General features: G+C 40.7%; 1 protein-coding gene and 1 long non-coding RNA gene across 13 annotated transcripts in view; one reads left to right on the forward strand and one right to left on the reverse strand.

Moving 5' to 3' along the window:
• The window catches only part of ACYP2 (acylphosphatase 2), a 254520-nt gene that overhangs the window by 233648 nt on the left and 3817 nt on the right, over positions 1 to 17055 (forward strand). The window lies entirely within an intron of this gene.
• On the reverse strand, positions 7725 to 16840 carry LOC106559427. Of its 2 annotated transcripts, XR_005365984.1 has the most exons (4): positions 15031 to 16840; positions 14730 to 14803; positions 13626 to 13762; positions 7725 to 8338 (listed from the first exon to the last, which is right to left on the reverse strand). It is a non-coding gene; the product is annotated as an uncharacterized LOC106559427 (long non-coding RNA). The 2 variants fall into 2 exon arrangements; XR_005365983.1 differs by lacking the exon at positions 7725 to 8338 and having other exon boundaries at positions 13069 to 13762.

Raw genomic sequence — 17055 nt, forward strand, 5'->3', positions numbered from 1 at the left:
TTCTGTGTATGGGTATCTGCACATCAAGTTTTGTGTATACTTGAATCTCTATATGCACAGGAATGGGGTGCATACCCCCCTCGGACTGTACCTCAGAGGGTGGCAACATCTAAGAGTGGGGCTGGGAGGTGATGAAGGGGAGCTTTCACTTTCTGCTTCATATACTTGTATCTTGTAAATCTGAGATTTTTTTGATAAGCAGGTATTACTGTTTTAATTAACAGCTTAGGAATTAAAATATTATTTCTAACAACCATTCACATATTTAAGACCACAGCATTGTGAAATAATAGCACCTCTACTGATGTGCAGTCTTTATATTTTTCAAAATGGTGTTTTCAATTCAGTGATGTATATTTTAGGTTTTATCCTGATGAATGAATGAAAATAAATAAGAAAAAAAATTATCCAAATAATTCTTATACATAAACCCTCTGTTAACTGCATATATCTTGGCTCAGGATTCTACAATCGACCCTGGTTTTCCTTATCTCTGTGACTAGGATCATAACCTTTTACCTTTTAATACTGTTACTTAAGATCTTGTGGACAAATCACTCATTCAGCAGGGTTATTGAACATCTCCTTGTTAGCCCCTGGGCTGGGCTCCGAGGATAGAGTAGACAGACATGAATCTCCTTCATTTATTTTTGTTTAAAGATTTTATTTATTTATTCATGAGAGACACAGAGAGAGAGGCAGAGACACAGGCAGAGGGAGAAGCAGGCTCCATGCAGGGAGCCCCACGTAGGACTCGATCCCGGGACTCCAGGATCACGCCCTGGACTGAAGGCAGCACTAAACTGCTGAGCCACCTGGGCTGCCCCAAATCTCCTTCATTTACACAAGCTAACCTTTATTGCATGCTTTCCATGCCCTAAGCGTGGTATTTAGTGCTTTATATGTATTATCTCCTTTCATCTTCATATCACTGTATATGGTAGAGGTATCATTAACCCCGTCCTACAGATGAAGACACTGAGACACAGATAAGTAATTTACCCAAGGCTGCACAGCTAGGAACTAAGGCAGTCATTTGAATCCCAGGGGCCTGAATCAGGCTCCAGCTCAACAGCCCATCCTTTTAAACCACATCCTTTTAAACCTTTTAAACCACAGTGCCTTCCAGATCACAAAGTCAGTGTAATCTAGTAGAAGGAGTTTTAGAAGTAGATATTTATTTTTGAAATGGGAACAACTTGAATCTCCAACAATAGGATGTAAGTATGATAGCATCCGCCCCTATAATGCAAGACTTGAGGGACATTTAAAAAGATGATATAGAAGGGTGCCTGGCGGGGGGGGGGGGGGGGGGGGGGGGGCGGAGCTTGGTCAGCTAAGCATCTGCCTTTGGCTCAGGTCATGATCCTGGGGTCCTGAGATTGAGCCCCCATATCAAGCTCCCTGCTCAGGGGGGAGTCTGCTTCTCTCTCTGTTCCTCCCCCCTTCTCTCCTCAAATAAATTATCTTAAAAAAGAAAAACAAAATTGATGTAGGTATTGATCCATTGACATAAAAGCAAATTCTCTTCATATTATTAAGCAGAAAAGATTACAACAGTACTTATAGTATGATTGAACTTTGTGAAAAAGTATCAGTGTGAAAAGAAGGCTACTAAGGGGTGCCTGGCTGGCTCTGTCTGTGGAGCATGTGGCTCTTGATCTTGGGGTCATGAGTTTGAGCCCCATGTAGGGCATAGAGATTACTTTAAAAAATAAAAACACTTTCAAAAGTAGGTTACTACGCATTTCAGGTCAGAATATTGGGGAGCACATGCACTGCCCCTCCAGCCCCGAGGTGGATAAGGCTTCTCCAGGTCTACTCAACACGGATCCCCAGGCAGCCACCACCAGTCAATCCTGGGTGGCCCTTAAGATGAATCATCTTTGTCTTTTGAGTATTTGCTCTTTGATTCCACTGTCAGAATCCATTCCCCACATATTTTGCCTTGATTTCTCTGTCTCTTCCCTCACTCTCTTGTCTCAGCTGGCCTATCCTTTCTATAGTCGTCTTGTCTCGACGTGTACACTGGACCCTGGTTTTCTACTGCAATTATCCCTTTCTTCCACATCATCACCTTTTGCTTTCCTGTTAGTTCATTTCCATAGGCAAATATGTTCTGTTACGTACAATCCTGCTTTTAAAAGGTTTCCCTAGATCCCATGTTCCTCTCCAGCTATTGCCCTTTACAGCCCGTTTCCTGGAGAAAGCTCTAGATTCTGATGGCTTGTACTCCCTCCCCCTCCTAGCTCCCATTCGCCCCTCCCAGAAGGCTTTGCTCTCCACTTCTGCCCTGTAACCAGCCACATCTGGGCTCCGGGATCGCCTTCTTGCCAAATTCAGTCATCCGTTCTCAGGCCTTGTGTTACTTAAACTCCTCGCAGCCTGGGAGACTGTGGGGACTCCAGTCTGCTTGAGCTCCTTTCTTCCCCAGGATTCCAAGATGCCAGAGTCTCCTGGTTCTTCTCCTGTCTCTCACCGTGTTCTCTCAGCCTCTTCTGCTGGCAGCCACTTCTCTCCCTTGTCTCCATTCATTCCCCGTGTGTTGCCATCTGGCCCCATGGTACTATCATTTGTAGGCCAACAAGTACCCAATTTTTTACCCTGGCTCAGTCTTTCCCCTAAATTCCCAATTTGTAGATACTATTGTTTACTCAAATGTCTAAGTGGCATCTCATGCTTAACATGCACGAAAGAGAGCACTTGATTTCCTCCCTGTGGCTGGGACTGCTAGCTGCCCTCCAGGAAGCATCCTTCCCTTCTTCTACTATGATGCTAGTGACTTTGACTGGGCCCATGGCCACTCAGGATAAAGCCAACAATGCTTACGTTTCTTTCTCTCTTGTAGCTGAGTTCTAGCCAATAAAATGTAATCAGAAGTATTGTGTGGCTGCTTCTAGAAAACATTCACTTATTGTACCATATTTACAAACCATATCTTAAGACAATTTACCTTAAGACACCAGTTCTCTTTCCCTTTGTTTGCCCTTTCTCCCATTCTGCTGCCTAGAATATAACTATGATGGTTGGAGCTCTAGTGTCCGTCTTGGCTGAGGAAGATGAGGACAGCATCCCAGAGCTAGCTGAGTAGAAACCTGTAAAGGCTCTGAGGGTCCTTGAGCTGTCACAGCGGTGCTGGACTACCTGCCTCCAGGCTCCCATGACGGAGAAGTGAAGATCTCCCTTGTTAAGTCACTGTGCCTCGTAGCCGAATCTATTCCTGTTCAATACATTCACCAGTGTATTCCATATTTTATCTTTTATCTATCAGAGAACAACCTTCCTTTCACATACTAGATGATTTGGAATATTTGGAATGTCAAGGAAAACTTTTCTTATATATTAATCACTAAAATGATAAAGTTAGTAGAAAAGTTGATTTGCTTTTACACAAATGTGTTCAAGAAATACATTTTCTAGAATATATTTGTGTCTGATGAAGATTTGTACTCTTATTTTCTCAGGTTTTTAATGAGTTCCAATAAAAACCCATTTATGCTGAGATTACACTCCTCCCCAAATGGATGATTTTCATCATCTGATATTTTGTGCTGGTTTGAATACTTTGATATGACAGGCCTGAAATAAAATACATCCTTCCTGATGCATAAATCATGTCCGAATAGAAGTTGTCTCAGGTTAGAATATTTAGGATCTTTTAAGAAGGCCAAGTTAAGTTAGTTTATAGTAAAAGTTCTATAGGTTATTTGTTGAATGAATGAGTAAATAATGGTATATTTTCCTGTAATTCTTCAGCTATACAAAGTTATTGTGGTAATTTTACAACAAGCTTACAGATTCTTTGCCTTTCATCTCACTGAGATTGGGGCCTAATTCCTCTCCCCCTGAATATGGAGAAGCCTTGGTGATTGGCTTCTATCAGAGAACGCGGCGGAGGTGACACAGAGGGTCTATGGAGACGAGGTTAGAGTAGACCGTGCAGCTTCCACTTGGCACTCTCTCTGACATGTTGCTTTTGGATTCCTGAGCTGACATGAGTGTATGAAATCTGGCTGCCCTGAAGCCACCCTGCTGGAGAGCCTGAGGAGCCCGGCTTTTCCAGACTGTAGCTGATTGAGTTTTCCCAGGATCACCTGCCACACCTTTGAGTGGCTGAGCCTTCCAGTGATTCCCATCCTCTGCTTTTGAGCTTTGTTCCCCATGAAGTGAGGCAGAGATGGGCTCTCTCTGCCCAAAACTTCAGATTAATAGCAGGATACATACTGTTTCAAGCCTCTAGGTTTGAGGGTAGTTTGAGTAGCAACCATGATAATGGAAACATTCCCTGACACAGCACGCTGACCTTCTATGTTGCCATGAGAGTAGTATTGCTTGATTACCATGGAGACCATTAGGACCCTTCAGTGCATTCCCTTTCTGAATAATTCTCTGTGACAAAGGGGCATTGCAGTCACCTACAACTTCTGTGGCCACTGGTTAGAAAGGGCTCCAGTTCTCTTACCTTTTCCAGACCTAGAGAAAATAGCAGAAATGCTGCCTTCCAAAATGGAAACAAAATCGGCTCTTTCAAAACAAACTGTCTTATGATGTAGTTTGCAAATATGGTACAGTAGGTGATTGTTTTTTTCTTGTCTTTGCCCTAAAAACAAGAACAGCCTGGAATGTGTTTCAGTATAACCCAGGTGACCAGAGAATGTGCTCAGGACAGGAACAAAGTAGGCATAAAGAAAACCGTAGCCTCATTAACCTGTCTGGGGCAATGATGGGCTAAGTGAAAAGCAGCAGGTGATGGAGAGTTTGTAAAAAGGCGGTCTGCATTATCACTTGTTCAGTGTTTCCTACGGAAGAAGGGACTCTCAGTATAGATTCTCGAGGCCGAAATCTGCCTAGCCTGGAGGAAAAAAACCTAATGTAATTCCATTTCAGCACACTTCCTCAGTTGAAAAATTCTTGCACAAATGGATGATCTATTTGACAAATACAGCACCCAATATAAATCAATACATGGTATTTGTTTTATAAATTGATCTGTGAATTTGGTTAGCATTTATTTGTGCCCTTAAACTTGACCATTTCAGAGAAAGCTTTTAGGATCAATTTCCTAGACCACTGAAGACTGTTGGCGTCTCCACCAAGGTAATGATGCCTCATAGGATTCTAGAGGAAGCTGCTAATTTCTTTCTATCTGTGATCCAAGTTTCACTGTAGCAGGAAAGAGTGTCTAATTAGAAGAGGCTCTCAAACATTAGTCTTCAATTGGCTGATTGCCAGGCCCAAAGAGCACTTTCTAGATCCAATGTCAGGGAGGCCAATTTCTTCCACAGTAGGACCTATCTTCTGACTTTAGCTTCGTGATTGTAACTTCTGAAACCTCAGACTTTTAATTCTCTTTAAGTGCAAGCATATCACTCTGGAGAGTGTGGGTTTATATGCCCGGTTTGAGCAGCTTCATCTAAAAGTCATTTGGAAAACTAAATAAGACAGCCATCTACTCTCTAAGAAGCTTTCGATTCAACAGAGGAAGATGTAATATAATTAATTAAATCGCATTTTGATCCTGGTGACTAGACGTTCTTTGATCATTTTATTAATGGTGTCAGAGGAACGGAGCACATCTTAGAATGCAATAGTAACATGATGAAGAATTTTACTTTAGAGAGGGATCATTACCTGTCTCTGAGCATCTTCCATTACATTTTCTTCTCCCTTCCCCCTCTCAGCCTATAATCTGTTCTTTCCCCTTGTCACCTCCCACTAGATAAGCAACTTGAATATATGGATGATGTCCTTTTATTTGTCTAAGATTCATCAAGCTATTCATAAGATTTCTTTATGAAAAATACCACAGTGTAAAGTCCTTTAACAAGCACACACCATTTAAAATTTTTGTTATTAGGGTGACACTAATACATGCAATTTTAGTTTTTAAAATTTAGGCCAAAGTATTCGTTGGGATTTAGCAATGGCTGTGTTTTTACTATCAGCCAAAAATCATTGTTAGGATACATACATTTTTTTCCTTCATCTTCTATTTTGCTCTTTATTTTTGTAAAAGGAAGGAATAAACTGGCATATATCTTTATGAATACAAAAAGGAAAACATTTTTGAGAGGAAATGGCTACTTTCTGCAGCTCTTAAAACAGATTAAAATTCATTTGCAAAGAATACATTAGTGCTGAAAAATACTCAGAGTATAATATCCGAGGACCACTTACAGGTGGCCACTTATGAACTGAGACACTTCAATGACGTTCTTACATCCTATCATGAGCCTCCCTATGAACTGAGTCACATACTTGAACTTAGAATAAAAACTCTTCTAGGGAAAAATGAGAATCTAAAAAGATTTATTTTTTAACCCTGAGAGGTTAAAAAGATAAGCCATTTCCCTAATTACGAAACATCCCAATAAAGAAAAGTTTCAGGATTTTGACTTCTTGGCAAATATTTAAAGACCTGGAAGCCCCCATCTTTAGGGTTTACAACATATAGTGCAATATGCTGTCACAGATGATACCCTTAAAAGACACCCCAGCAGTCTCCTTTCCATTAAAATTTTTGTTTCTCATTTTCCACCCATCAAATTTCTTGTTTTTCTAGCAGTTTCTGTGTTATTACCTGCTTCTCCGTTCTCCTTCAAACTATTCTTTATATGGAGTTTTGCACAACTTATTTTCAGTGACTGTCAGGTAAAGCCTGTGCACACACCTCTCTGTGAGGCTTCCACTGGACTGGCATTGGCCTCCCCTGGGAGAACTGGTGCTCCTCCACAGCAGCCCCAGGAAAGCGGTGGGGGTGGGGGGTGCTCTCACCCAGCACCCTGCTCAAAGTCACTGCTGTGCCCAGCTACCCTCCGCTCAGGGGACCCACCCAGCCCCAAGCTTCCCATCCCCTGGGGCCAGGGCTGAGAGCTCTTAGTACCCAAATTTGAGCCATTAGCAGACTGGCAGCCAGCACCAGAGACTGTTGTTCTAAAGATACATGTCTTTATGGCCTTGGAACATCGCATGCCTCGCTTTAATGGAAAAAGTATCTAGTAAAGTCGATTGTAAAGCAAAACTCCATAAAGAAATCTCTACCCTCTTTTCCAGTAATTTCCTTTATAAAATCAAAGAAATAGTATTAGCAAGGAAAAAGAAACCCTCAGTTTTATGTGTTTATACCTCACTGTGTTCCCACATGATTTAAAGTGATTTGTCACAATATATAAAATTATAATGAGAGCATGTACATTTAAGAATGAAAGAGGACCAAAAAAAAACCAAGATGGGAACCTAAAATAGGGCCAGGAACAAGGCTTTAAAAAATGTATAAAATAATGACCTCTGCTCTGAGTGGGTCAGTGTTTACCTCTAAACTATCTAGTAGCCCTCTATCAGCTAATGACATCACCCCAAAAACTCAGTTTGCTGGTGAGCATTTTTGGGGGAGAAAGGAGATGGAAAGGTCAGGGTGAGGGGTGAAAATACAGGGGAGACTGGCCAACTCGCTTTTCATTTGGCTTCACATAGGAGTAGATTTTTAACATATCTGGAATAGAAAATGCCCTAGACTGTGTGTTGTTAAAACAATCCTCCTCAAATATTGTTCTTCTGGGACAAAGCACTCGTACATATTGGAAGGCACTGAATTCATAATCAAGGCAGGCTTGCTCGCCAAGAACAGAACCTTAAAGATGTATAAAGCTTCTCTGTGTGTCTCCTCACCCTCAGAGGCAGACAGCTCAAAAGATTGATCTATTCTTGCTGTCTGCATGTCTTCACTGCCTCCTCACTCCAAAAGCATTTTAATCTGGCTTCCACCCCTGCCACGTCACTGAAGCTAATCCTGCTAAGGTCCCCAAAGCGCTTTTCGGCTCATATTTTACTTAGGTCTCAGCAGCATCTGGAAGTTGACTTCTCTCCCCTTCTTAAAATATTCTGTACCCTTAGGTTTCCTTAATCCCGCATTTTGTGGGTATCTCCCCATTCTCTGGTCATTCCTCCTTCCTGTCCTTTGCCTGCTTCTCCCTTTCCACCTGACTCTTCAATGTCGGTAGGTTCCTTGGAATTCTGTCCTCATGCTGAGAAGAACTCTAGCTCTGAAAGAGCCCACAGAAGTATTGCTATTATACAAACCAGTAAAAACATACGTCTAATCTTCTGTATCCCATAATGTAGAAATTCATCAAGTTCTTGTTCACTGAATAATAGTAATGGTAGACACGGGACATTGCCTTGCTTAGTCGCGGTTCCTAACTCCTCATCGTGCCTTTTCCTTATTGCCAAGAAGAGGTAGGAACTGTGTTTTTCTGACTCCCTTGCAGCTAGAGTCTCAAACGTGATGTAGGTTTCATCCATCAGAGGTCCTCATGTGAAATTTGAATTTGAAACTGGTCTAGGTGGAAAGAGAAGCAGAAGTGCCTGAGTCATCCGTTTAGCTGGTGTGAGAATCTAGGAGATTCTGGAGCCAAAAATCCTGGTGGGATATCTGATGCCTGGAACGCAGTTAGCGTAGCACCTTCATCAATACAGTGATTTTGGTGACAGTCTCCTGATGCCCAGCAGCTCCCCCCATGGGCTTGTCACACAGAAAATTGTTCAAGGCTTAGCAATGGAGATTAGGGAGTGTCTTTCAGGGAAGTTCTGAGTATTGTCTAGGGGAACTTTAAGGAATTTTCTGAATCTATACAGATGTGGACCTTTGATTATCTACTAACTAGGCTATTTTACAACTCTAAGGAAGAAATTTACCTGTAGCAAACCAAAGAAATGCAAATACTTCTTGTTCATAGCAAAGCAAATTACTTTTTTTCTGGTAGATATAGAATTGACTTTTGCCGTAAAAAAAAGATTATCCCAAACATATTTTTTATTGCTCTAAAACTACCCTCATATGGGAGCCCCTAGTCATATGTGGTAATTGAGCACCTGTAAGGTGGCAAGTTTGAATTGAGATATGTTTTAAATATAAAATACACTTCAGAATTTAAAGTCTCAATATAAAAATATATGTAAAAGATCTCACCTTATTCATAAATTATATGGATTATAAGAGTAATATTTTGGACATATTGGACTAAAAAATATACTTTCAAAATTAATTTCACCATTTTTACTTTAGTATGGCTCCTAGAGGATGCTTAATGACAGCACTGTTGGATGTTCCTACCCTATAGAATTTCAACCAGTTTTGCTTCTATTAGCCCATTGAATTCAGCATCCCTGATTGTGTGTATGTATATACACACATATATGCACATATATGTCTCTGAATTCTCTTTTGAACCAGAACATCTTCCAGGTTCTGTCATTAATTAATTCATTGAATAGAAATCTTTGACACAAGTTGCTTTATATTTGCAGGAGAACCACCGTTTTAACATTTTATACTTTACCAACCAGTTTTCAGAATTGCTCCAACAAGCCCCATCTATGACACAGTATATTAACTTGTTGGAATTTAAATAAAAACATATAAAAGGAAATGAAGAGGTGATATGTACCAAAGAAAACATTTCAAATACATACTTCCAACAATGTTCATATTTTAAAAATATATTAAAATATAATGTACTACTCATAATGTTAAAAAAAAAAAGCCCCATCTAAATATGTTTCTCCAGCCCTCATAGTGATTTTGTAAAGACCTAATTCCCTACATTAAATTCCTTTGTAAAATAGCTACGGTGGGGATCCCTGGGTGGCGCAGCGGTTTGGCGCCTGCCTTCGGCCCAGGGCGCGATCCCGGAGACCCGGGATCGAGTCCCACGTCGGGCTCCCGGTGCATGGAGCCTGCTTCTCCCTCTGCCTGTGTCTCTGCCTCTCTCTCTCTCTGTGACTATCATAAATAAAATTTTAAAAAAATTAAAAAAAAAATAGCTACAGTGGTTTCCATGACCTGCTACAGCACCCTGGCTGATCCAATAGCTAAAACTGGAGTGTTTACTATGTTCTGCATGCTGTCTTAAACACTTTCCAGATTATCTCATTGAATCTTCAGTAACAACTCTTAGGCAGGCAGCACACTGTCCATTTCACAGATGAGGCACTGAGAGTTTAAGAAGCTTGCCCAGTGTGACTAGTGGGGAAGTCGTGGCTGACTCGCACTCAAGCAGAATTGATCCCAGAGTCCACTTCCATTACCACTGTGCTACTCTTTTCCTCCCCCCCGCCCAAAAAAAACCCCCACAAAAAACAGAAAGGAGAGGGTATATGTCACTTCATTGACCCCAAAACCATGGTATGGCGGAGAAGCCAGGGGTTCCAGTCATGCCTTCACTATTTCTGCCTCTTCTGCTCCCAGGCTCTGTGATCCAGTTGTCTGGCTTTCAGAATCCTGGGCAGAGCTCGTGCCTGGGTAGTTCTAGACTCTCCCAACTGAGGAGGTCAATGACCTTCTAGACTCTCCCAGTTGAGGAGGTGAATGACATGCCCTTTCCTACTACAGCTGAGCAGGAACCTAACAGGTTTTCCCAGTGGAATTGCACTAGAAGTATGTGACACTGACTGTCACAGAGCTTGCTGAAGAGGCTCTCTACCATCCTCAGCAAAGACAGAACAATTACCCTGGAATAACTGCTGTTGAGGGCTCACTGTGTGTCAGATGTTGCACTGGGCAGTTTCTAATCATTTTTTTAAATTCATTCAGTAACTCGGTAAGGTGAGGGTTATCCCCATTTTAAGGAGGAGCAATCTGGTTTCAGGTTAATTATGGAAGTGCTGGGATTCCCTTGAAAAATCACTTAACTCTTCACTTGCTCATGTGACAGAAATTTGAGACCTGATAGTTGACATTTAATGCCGGGGTTAGGGGTGCCAACCCTCTAGACAGTTGGATGACTTTGGATTCCCCAAAATCTTAACTGCTAAATCTCCACTATTGACTGGAAGGAAGCCTTACTGATAATATAAACAGTTAACATATATTTTGTATGTTAGATTATATACTATATTTTTTTAAAAAAAGATTTTGAGAGAGAGAATGTGAAGAGAGCATGAGCAGAGAGAGGGGCAGACTCCCATGCTGCACAGGGAACCTGATGCAGGGCCCGATCCCAGGACTCTGGGACCATGACCCAAGCCAAAAGCAGATGCTTAACTGAGCCACCAAACCCCCCTGATTATATACTATATTCTTAAAATAAGCTAGAAAGGTTATTAAAATAAGACAAATCACATTTAGAGTACTGTGCTGTACAAAATCTGCATTTAAGTGGACCTGTGCAGTTCAAATTCATGTTGTTCAAGAGTCAATTGTATAGTAAAATACCATTGAAAAGCTTGTATTGATAATGAAGAAGTCTATGGTATTAGTTGTCCACATGGAACTGAATAAGAAACGTGCTTAAGAACGGAGAATAGCAAAAATACCGTGTACTCTCCTTCCATTATTAATGCTAGTTTAAAAGCTTGAAATGGGCAAGCAACTCAATATTTTCCAGCATGCACCACATTTGCTTTTAATTCATTAGCTGTCTCTTCTTACTGTCTTTCTTGCTATGGTCTACATTTTACACCAGCACTGCAGAGATATCCGAAAGGATTTTTCTGTCCTACTTCAGACCCAGGAAATAGAACTGGTATGAATTATTAATACTGTTGGCTTTCTAGTGCTTTAATTCCACCTCTTTGTTTCAAGAAGGATATTAGTTAAATGGAGTTTTTCATTTCATGCCAGGAGCTTACTACATTTTGTAGGAAACACTAAATGACCTGAGTAATAGAAGAGACAGTCCTGTGTTGATTCCCACTTCTACTTATGACAGATTCTGCATACATTCCACTCCCTATATCCTCGTCCATGATAGGCTAATAGGGCAGTTTTTACACTGGGCTCTTCAGAGCCCTTGGAATTCCCCGGATGTGCTGGAGGTAGAGCTGGGAAACAGGCCTAGGGCGGAGGTTCTGCACCTCACCCCTACCATCCCCCTTGCTTCAGAGAAGCACTTCATTTCTACAGGCATCAAGCTTTCATGCAAGATTATGAGGGAAGAAAGGGCTTTTCTTTTTAAAAATCTTGAATTAATACACCTACGACAATAGGTGTTTTACATCTTTGGGATACTAAGAACGGGGTCTAAAGATTTTTGATAAGTACAGTATCTGAGGATGTACAACCAACTGTGCCCTGAACATAAATGGCGGTGGGTCAGGTGACTGGGCTTGCAGGATGGACTTGGCCCTCTGGTGTTCTAATAGTCCCTCTGCCCTCTGGGTGAAGTCAGTTACTGTGCTTCTTGTAGAATGGGTAAACTTAAGAATTGCAGTAACGTGGGGGCTGGCAAAAATACGTGAACAGATTCTGGAAATAAACTAAGTTCGCATGCTTACATTCAGGTTATTAGGTCAGACCCACAGACCTCCAGCTTCCTCTAAGAGGATGAATATAGTCATTACTTGTATTATTTCATTGGGACTGCCATGAATTTTATCAGTTTTCTGTAATAAGAGCAACTATGTTTACCTTTCAAAGTGTATAAAAAATGGGAGTGTTTGGTTTCATGTGAGATAAAATCAAAGTGTTAAAAGGTCATGCCCAGGGCTCCCTTTTGTGCGTGAACTACAGACGACCCTGGGAATGACCCTTTTCTCATGCACCGAAGCCGTAAACCTGAAGAAGGTTGGCAGGTGACAAAAATGGGTTCACTCAGTATGTATCGTTTTTTATTGCGTGCCCATCGTCATCAGGCAACATGCTAGATGTTGGGGAGGCAGTAGTGAGTCACACTCCTCTGCCTTCTTAGAATTTGCATTCTAATGCGGAGGAGGCACATAGTGAACACATCAAGAATTACATAAACATAGCAGTTGCAGAATGTAGTAATTCCCATGATGCACTCAATAGTTGGGGGCCAGGTCCTTTTTAGATAGGGGCAATCAGGGAAGGGACTCTAGGAGGGTAGATCCCTGAGTGCATTTTAAAAGACCACAGCTGGCCTCTTTGCTGGCTGCTGAGGCCATAAATGTGTAGCGTTTACTATACTTGATAGCTAAATATGTGCCATCTGCACGGAAGAATCAGAGTGCTGTGGAAACCCAAGGGGACCCGTAGTTGGTGCCTGCCTGAGTAGGAATGGAAAAACACAACAGTTAATTTATTAAATGAATAGATTTTTTTCTTCATCATTTAACATTTATCAGCACTGTTTTATTTCCTTTCAGACAAAGATTGGCCTCAAGAATACTTAACATGCATGCAAGATCATGGTCTTGCCATTCTATACAAAAATTATCTTTACAACAATATATAATCCTCATCAAACATGTAAAGGATAGATCTATAATGAAATTTCCTCTTATATGATTACTCTATTGTTAAGGACAACATGATTTTGGTAAAAGAATTAAACTTTACAGAAATTAGTTTCATTTTCAAAATCTCTACATACAGCGTTTAAAATATACTAGAGTGACGGGAGAACACGATCAAATAACATGACTCCTGTTAATAGAATTTTCCACTTTACATTGGTATCCTTCCATTTTTATGAGTTGGACCTTCTTATTGTTTTTTAAAGTCTATCAGTGGATCATATTCCTTAAATAAAAATACCTGAAAGATATATATACACACAAAGCAGACTGAGATTTACAGCAGAACTATTAGACTTCAGTGTCGCTCAGGCAAATATAATTCACTCATCCATCCAACCATCCATTCAGTATTTATTGAGTCTACTAACCTAATAGGTAAAATATGCTGAAGCCAGAGCCATGAATGCTGGCCCCCTGAGTGAACACTTTTATGATTCTTTCTTTCTTGATGTACTAAGGCAATTCTCTCAAAGGCATTGAAGTCACCAAAATGTGGTTCCATAACCTACAATAAAGAATAATTTAAATTATTCAGTCAATGGATTAACAGAACAAATTCTGGAGAGCTACATAGGGTGGTTTACCTCGGAACCCCAAGAAAAGAAAACTATTCTAGTAAGAAACTTCAATAAGGCATCTGATGACAATGAAGATGTCACTAGTTCCCTATGTGCCGGTTTAAAACCATAAGGATTAAAAAGCATCTTGTTCAAAACAGCAAGAAAAATAGAATATATTTACATATTAATTTAGCGGGAAAGAGGACTTGAATTAAGTAAACTACAAAATTTTGATGAGGAACATAAAGACTTGAACAAAAGCAGGGAAGATTGTTACTCTTCCTGACAAGATTAAATGTTAGAATGCCAGTTCTGAATTATTTTAAGATTTTTTTTAAAGGGGATTTGAAGGGATTGGACAAAATTATGCTAAAATCTCGTAGACCTTGAGATAAACAAGGACAATTAGAAATAGAATTATTAAGTTAGGGGTTGGGGTAGTATAGGGGCTGCTGAGCATTAATAAATATTCTAAGGCTATAAGAATTAAGAGAGTTTGGTCCTGGTTTACAGATTAACCAAAGGAATCAATGGAGTCAAATAGGTCTAGAAAAAGATTCAAACATAAACGCAGATTTAGTCTATGATAATAGTTGTGCTGGGGAAAATGTCTAAGCATTCAAAATTAAGACCTCTTTTTTGTATCATGCAATCACGTAATTCCAGATGGATTAAAGATTTAAATATAAAGGGTGAAGCCATACTTTCAGTTAAAGATGTCACATTGGGAACATATGCATTTAACTTCTGTTCCCACCTAAACTTCACTTAAGTATGAGTAAAATAGATTTTTTTAAAAAGGTTTAAACACCCACTAGTACAAAGAACGGGAGAGAAAGCTATAAAACTTTGGAAAACAAGGCAACAAAACTTGGGAAATGAGAAAGCAGACAAGCTGGTGGTCACACTGACCTGAATGGTAAGCATCCGGTGGGGAAAGCAGAGACATGGCCCTTTTAACAGCGGAAATCCCCCAAGTCAAGCCCCTGGAAGTGGGCAGAAAGGTGGGGATTTAAAATTTGTTTAATAAGCTATTCTCTCCCTCCCTCACTCTGCAGAGCAGCTTCCCTGCCCAGCCAGGCAGAAGCCAGAGTTTCATGCTCTGGAGAGGGTCTTCTAGGCACAGCTGGAAAAAAAAAAAAAAAAAAAAAAGACAAAAGTGCTGAAAACAAGGTATTCAGTGAAAGTTACACAGTGAATATTGAGGCCTTACCCTTCTTCCCAGAACACAGCCAAATGGATAGACTCTAGGCAGGACATTGGACACAGCTTCCCTGGAGGAAATGGCCAATCCAAGAGAAGAGATAAAAAGATACCAAAATCGGAGACTCTGCAATGAGATGGCTTATTCACCTCCCTCTAGTAAACCTAAGACCACAGCTCTGCAGCTGGCTAAAGGGAAGTCCATTCCAGATTGGGGGATGGGGCGTCCTGCCTTCCATTGTTCACTCTAGGAAACATCTGATTGAACTGTTAACTCTGCCCCTGGGAGGGGATGTCTCTGTGGAGAAGCCTGTGGCCCCATTGGTCCCACCATGCTTGTAGGACAGGAAGCACAGTGTGGTGCATGCAGGTGTGTGTGCCACTCCTGGCCCTCGAGCCCCTCCAAGGGCTGTCCCTACTCTTCAATAATGAACTCCCATAGCAGTTATCAACACCCTTGTCACTCTGATTCCTCAACCCTACCTCATCTCCCTTCATTCTCAGTAAATTACCTTACCCCTTACTTTCCTAAGAAAAGGGAATCTATCGTATGCCAGTCTCTCTTCATATCCAAGTTGCTCTTTTTTTTTTTTTTTTTTTTGGACCCTTTCTCTTCTGTACAGAGAAGAGGTGTCCTCTTTTCTAACCCTAATGAATCTACTTAGTGATCCTGTTTCCTCCATCCTGCCCTGGGGTCTTGTCCCCTCAATGACCACTTCTTTGTCTTACATCTTCAGTTCATTCCTTCTTCCCACTTGTGAGGCTCTCTGCTGTAGGGCTGAGATGTGCCACTCAGGCTCCCTTTCAGGACTGAAGGCCTCTTCTTCAGATGCCCGGAGTACTGATCCTCAGCTATCAGCCTGCTTCTCGAGCTGCCTCAGAAGGAGGAAATCCCCACACTAATTGTCTCACTTCCTTCTCTGGGCAGCTCTACTCTAATGACTGGCTCCTGCCGGGGGTGTAAAGACCCAGCCCTCTCACTGTAAATTGGGACCACCCTGAAGGATCTTCCCAGCTTCAGAGCTCCTCCTGAAGACCTGAGGTCTTCAATGAAACTACCTCTCCCAACTTCTCCCTCAGTCCAATCCTGTCTACTTTCCTTGCCTCCCATAGTTCTTAACCTGAGAGCATCCCTACAGGCTTATCTCCACCTCAGAGTCTGTATCCCAGGCTCCCCTCCCTATGACAGCTTGTCTATAAGTCATGGATATATACAAATTTGAGAAATGGCTCCAAATTGCCCTTTTAAAAGGCTGTACAAATTTGCATTCTCATCAACAATCCAGAAAAGTGCCTCTTTTCCCACACCTTAACTATCACTATTAGATATTATCACATTTTCACATGTTTCCATAAGTAACAGATGGTGTCTCCTTCTTGCTTGATTGGTATTTTTAAAATTATGAGTAAGAGAATATTTTCTCATATTTATTGGCCATTTACATTTCTTTCCCTTTCATCTGTTTATTTTCTTTGCCCATTTTTCTATTGGATGGCTGTCTTTTACGTATTGATTTTTAAGTGTTCTTTTTATAGTAAGAAAACTGCAAATAAGTTTTCCAGTTTGCTGTTTGCTTTGGCTTTGCTTAAAACATTTTTTGGCCATTCAAAAGTTTTATAGCTTTAATTAGTTAACATTTTTTCCTCTATGCTTCTCGGTTTTCTGTCATGTTTAAGGTGGTATTCTTTATTCTAAGATTTGGAAATTTCTCTAGTATTATTTTTAAAACTTAGCTTCAATGCCACTGCTATCACAAAGATGTCCCTGAGTACCTTGTCCAGAAATTAACCCCATCTAGTTCCTTTCGCTTTATGTTAAAGTCACATTGCATTTCACATTCTGAATTATAGTTATTTTTAACATTCTCCAAACTCTTCCATTAGCTTGTGAGTTACTGAGGGGAAAAAAAAAAAAAAAAAAAAACACTTCATTTTAGATATCCATGTATGCATTCCAATATCAAGGATATGCCTTGCATACAGTGCTACTTAAATATTTATTGAATCAAAATGAATTAATTGGTACTGTTTGGTT

Source organism: Canis lupus, chromosome 10 (genome assembly GCF_011100685.1).
Source record: "Canis lupus familiaris isolate Mischka breed German Shepherd chromosome 10, alternate assembly UU_Cfam_GSD_1.0, whole genome shotgun sequence".
Classification (NCBI taxonomy): Eukaryota; Metazoa; Chordata; class Mammalia; order Carnivora; family Canidae; genus Canis; species Canis lupus.